The following is a 5,607-nucleotide window of genomic DNA, read 5'->3' on the forward strand; positions in this document are numbered from 1 at the left end:
CAGCTAATTTGGCTAACCGCTAGCTGACAGCTAGATTCAGTCTAAAATAACGTTAACTCAAACTTAATGGGAAAAGCAGGCTACAGCTAAATTAAGACTTCACAGTAATAACAATACAGACAAGTATTGAGTGATTGGATTTTAAATGAGCACAAGTAAAGTAGAACTGATGTAACAGCTGTTATATATGTTAGGTGTTTGTTATATATGTCAACGTTTATTTTCAAGTTTTATTTTGAGGGTCTTTTAAAGTTATTACATGCTGTCTCAGCTAGCAGTTAGCCGAATTAGCTGTTAGCTAAACTAACGTTAGCTTGCCTATGGAGGCTAACGGCAGACCGCTACAATCAGCTAGCGGTTAGCCGAATGAGCCGTTAGCTAAACTAACGTTAGCTTGCCTGTGGAGGCTAACGGCAGACCGCTACAATCAGCTAGCGGTTATCCAAACTAACGTTAGCTTGGCTGTCGACCGGAAGCGTGGAACAGATCGTGCAGTGTCGTAAATCCTCGTACAACCGCGCATGCGCGAACATAACGGACCGTGCAGGCAGAACGGATCGTGTACCGACAGATACCTCAAATAAGATTCTACCTTAAACGGGTCACCAGTTATGAAAGGGGGCGTGGCTTAAGCATAGGGGGGGCGGGCTAAACCATCACCAATGAATAAGGAACTCTGCTGAGTTCAATGATACCTCACACAAGGGTCTACATCAAACGGGTCATAGGTTAAGAAAAAGGGGCATGGCTACAGCATAGAGGGCGGGTCAAACCATCACCAATCAAAAAGAAACTCTGCTGAGTTCAATGATACCTCACACAAGACTCTACCTTAAATGGGTCACCAGTTATACAAGGGGCGTGGCTTAATCATAGGGGGAGGGCCAAACCATCACCAATGAAGAAGGAACTCTCTGCTGAGTTAAATGATACCTCACACAAGACTATCTTAAACTGTTCAAAAGCCTTAAGAGGGGGGCGTGGCCTAAGTACATGGGCGTGGTTAAAGTATAGGGGGCGGCTCAGTATCACATGTAGACCACACATTAGAAGTTTCATGTAAATCGGATGATGTTTGTCATGTAAGGCGGATTTCCTGTTGCCAGCGGGGAGCGCTATGACCAAAAGTCAATTTTGGCCTGTAGATGTCCTCAGGCCTGGACACTTGACAAACCTGAGAAATTTCGGGCAGATATGACAATGTACACTAAAGTTACAACAACTTCTTTGTTCATCAATAAATGCTCAAAATGGCCACCACGCCACGCCCACACCGTTTGACGAAAAGTTTTTCTTTTAATAACTTTTCATTTTTAAGGTGTTGAGATGGTACGGACCAAATTTGAAGTCCATCGGATGAAATCTCTAGGAGGAGTTCGTTAAAGTATAGCACCTTGACTTTTAGATCGACTGCAGGGGCTCAATTTGTTTAACTTTGTAGGGGGTGCTAGCGAGCCATTTTTGTGCACCTATTCCCGAAAGCCTTCGGCGCTCGGGCCCTAACAAGAGTTATCTCAGGACACTTTACAGATAGAGTAGTCCACACTCTATAATTTACAAAGATCCAACAATTTAAGTAATTCCCCCAAGAGCAAACATTTAGTGCAACAGTGGTGAGGAAAAACTCCTTTTAGGAAGAAACCTCCACTGCATGAAAAGTGGGGTTTTCGTCAGTAAGCGGCACTGTAGATTGTCATGGAAGTTCAGGTTTACGACTGTAAACGGCAATTTACAGGCAACACCGAAAACTGCCGTGAATTGTTGGAAATTGACGTGGGCCTTGCTTGGCAGTTGTCCCCCCATGACCCCCCCTCCCCCTAATGGACCTTTTTCACAGCAGACATTTTGACTTGTCATAGTAGGAAAAGCACAGCTGAAATTGATAACCTTAACGATGGCTCAATTCCATCAAGTGTCCCAGTAAGCTATTTCAGTGAGTCAGCATGCACAATACCAGGGCCTCTCCTAAGTGGAATGCAGCCATCATTAATGGTTTTGAATACACCTGTGCTTTTCCTACTATGACATGTCAACATGTCTGCCTTGAAAAAGATCTATTCTAGGGGAGGCTTTAACATGTAAATGAAAATGCTGTGAGCTATACAAATGCAAATCAGGGTTATTTAATGAAAGTATGCTATATTAATTACTGTGTATGTCATTAGCAATGGCCAATGTTGTGTAAAAAAGATACACAAAACAATCTATTTCAACAAGTTTTTATCAGGCTTTGCCATGAAGGTAAAATGTGCATTCCATGCAAACAACATCACACTCTCCTAGAGCTCATCCACTGTGCATAGTGGCATGACTACAGTGGCCTTTCTTTGGTCTTGCTCATCCAAGATTGTCTGGTGGAATGGAGACAGAGGCACCACTGTAGAGTTTTCTAAGAGAAGTCTTTCTGCTAAAACCAAAACACTGTGCTTCACATAAAGCATATATCAGCTTTGTCATTGCATGAGAAAGTCCCAACCATTTGTCTTCTTAAAATACTGGCAAATTCAGCACCATATTCACATGTCCATGGAATATGAAGCTATTGGCTCTGCTGAAATGGCCTCATAATCTGGACTTCAATTGTCCTATTGTTATTAAACTTTCCCAGTATTCCATTAAAACTCACTGTAATTCACCTCCACACCAGTCTGTGCGCTGTTCGCGCCCTGCTGGTTAATCTGCCTCCTCTTTGTCTTTCTCTATCACTCTGCCCCTACCCCCGCCCTCACTGCTTTGATTTGAAAAATAGCGGAGGGAGATGACTCATCCGAGAGTTAGAGCAAAAGCTTCCAAAGTATGGGAGTATTTCAGGCCAACTGGTAAAAGAGTTGTCTTTACACTCTGTCAGACTTCACTTGCTTATCACAGAATTACAACCACGCACCTAAAAAGGAAACACGCAGGAGTTGTTCAAGATGTACGGAGCGTTTTTATTTTTTTCCTCCATGTCACCTCCGGGGCTCCGTAAAGATGCGCCCACAGAAAAGGAAAATACAACGTAAGTATATGATTATTAATGAAACGGTGAGCTAGTCTGAACTGTTTATTAACTCTTGAGAAGTACAATGACTGTCTTTTGATGTTAAACAGGCTACTTAAACTTTGGCAGTAATGTTTTAAACCCCACCATGCACGCAAGTGTAAACGCGAGCAGCACAGAGCACACGCCTGCTTTCAGCGCGATTCATTATTAGACAGAGCTAATAAGCGGGACCAGTGTAAGTTGCTTTATAAAAGTGAATTTTTTTGGTCTTGTAATCTACAGGAAGCAGTACGCCGTCTTCACAACTCAGAGACAAATTGTAGGTGCTACGAACCGGAGCAAAGGTAAGATTTAAAGAATATGCTTTCATTCTGCTGTATAAGGAAATAGATACATTAATAGACTGATCTTAACCGTACATTTTGTTTTCACAGATTAACCTCGCCTCATAACGAGGCCGTGACCTATTTGCTCGGAGCAAGTCCAGATTTACATGATGTTGACAATGACGGCATTGTGTGTAAGTAACTTTTCCTGTTTTCTCATTCCTTGTTTAATTTTTACTGTGACTTATAAATGTTTTTTTTTTTATTCATAACACTCATTTAATTGTTTTCCAGCTGCCTGTAATTACGAGACAGTAAGCAGGAGCTTCAGGTAGAAACAACCAGATCTTGCATCGCAGGCGGAAGCTGTGAAGAGTTCAGCTCGGAGTCCAGCGAGAAGAAAGAGGGTAAGATTAGATCCGTTTTGGTCAATGTGACTATCTTAATTAATTAATAGATGTGTTGTGTCCATACGCAGTGCATCGCGCAGTACTGACAGCTGCTGGAAGCGAGACAGTGTGCTGGATGGATTGTGCATCCTTTTCGCAGCCAGCAGAAGTACAGGGAAACGCACCACAGACGTCTGCAAAACGGACCGAATTAAGACAGAATGCCGCCAGTTACCTTTTTTACCAGTTTACCATTTGTTGTGTAGGCTGTGTTTGTTGTGTGCTAATAAAGCTCTTTTTTTTTAATAAACATCACGTTCCTGGCAAATTTTCCTTTCCTCGATAAATTCATGTCCTTGATGGTAATATAGTGTAGTCCATAGCATAACAATGACATGAATATACAACATAATAGCATATATATATATATATATATATATATATATATATATATATATAAATAAAATAAAATATGCATATATGCATATATGCATATTTTATTTATATATATATATATATATATATATATATATATGATTGGTTGGCAGTGATCTGCCAACCAATCAGGAGTGATTTTACTTGTTTAAAAGTAGTGGCTTCAGAATTTGAAACAGGCATCATTTGGCCCGTTTCCATGTAGTTACATAGTAGGGCTGAACGATTTTTGAAAATAATCTAATTGCGATTTTTTTCTCAAATATTGCGATTTCGAGTCGATTATTTTTTTAAGCTCTTTGTCTTCTGTATTATTCAACAAAGACAAACAATACATCATTTTATAGTATGAACAACACACAATTACACACTACACAGTTAAAAAAGTAAAAATATAGTATATACACACACACACACACACAACAGTGTATTTTTTTTTACAGTCTACAGAGAGGAGCTGCCTCCAGCCCCTCCCCCTCGTGAAGTTGCGTGCTGCCGTGTGCACTTGCTCAGAGAGGCTATCGTTGCGTTAGCTAGTTGCTGGTGTTCTTGCCGTGGGATTAACTGTACTAATAAAACCGTTGGAAAAACCCGGCCATGCTGCTGTGAAAGCTCCCCGAACGTCATTTATCAGAGTCTGGTTGTTACCCCTCTCAGTGGCAGCTCCTCCACTCCATATCTTTATAACGGAGCTAACCGCTAACCGGAGCTAACCAGAGCTAACCACTAATCAGAGCTAGTTGCCAACCGAGCCTTCAGTTCTGCGTGTCTGTATCCATTAACTGCACGTATGGACTCGAACCAGAATAAAACCCTTCATTTTATTAAAATGGCTGTAAAAGTTTTAAACTACAACTCAGAGTTGTTTGAATGACAGAAATGTGTAGCGTTAGCATGCTAAGTTGATGCTTTCTCGCTTTCTCTGCGGAGTGCAGACTGATTTGCTCTCGCGAGTCATGTGACCAAATCGCAGCCTTTGCGATTAGGAAATCGCGTTTTAACATATCGCGATATTATCGCAAATGCAATTAATCGTTTAGCCCTATTACATAGTCACTGATATGATCATAACCATTATAGTGGTTATGATCAATGGATCATAACCACTATGATAAATGGATATATATGCTACAAATACACACAGAACTGCTTCTTGATGATTATTACCAACGCCTGGTTGAACACACTCACTCATCCCAGACGGCAGCTAGCAGCTAACAGGGTAGGTGAATTTAAACAATGTCTGAGTTGAAAACGCATCTTGTTGTCATGTAAGGACCCTGTTCATGTTGCACAGACATTTTAATTGCATTTTGTGTCTGTTAAGAGGCACAAAGGCACTCTTTATCTTATCTTATTATGTTTTAGCTAAGTGGAAGCTCTCGGCATTAGCTGCAGCAGCTCCATGTTGCTAGCACCGATTCGGCTCGTTTTTTTTTGCTATAGACAGTACTCCCGTATAGCGATCAAGATT

At 41.1% G+C, this 5,607-nt stretch overlaps 1 long non-coding RNA gene across 1 annotated transcript; it reads left to right on the plus strand.

Moving 5' to 3' along the window:
* The first annotated feature begins 3,391 nt into the window (after nucleotides 1–3,391).
* On the plus strand, nucleotides 3,392–3,909 carry LOC116044077. Its single transcript, XR_004103598.2, has 3 exons — nucleotides 3,392–3,503; nucleotides 3,604–3,716; nucleotides 3,809–3,909. It is a non-coding gene; the product is annotated as an uncharacterized LOC116044077 (long non-coding RNA).
* Nucleotides 3,910–5,607: the final 1,698 nt, after the last annotated feature.

The sequence above is a fragment of the Sander lucioperca genome, chromosome 15 (genome assembly GCF_008315115.2).
Source record: "Sander lucioperca isolate FBNREF2018 chromosome 15, SLUC_FBN_1.2, whole genome shotgun sequence".
Classification (NCBI taxonomy): domain Eukaryota; kingdom Metazoa; phylum Chordata; class Actinopteri; order Perciformes; family Percidae; genus Sander; species Sander lucioperca.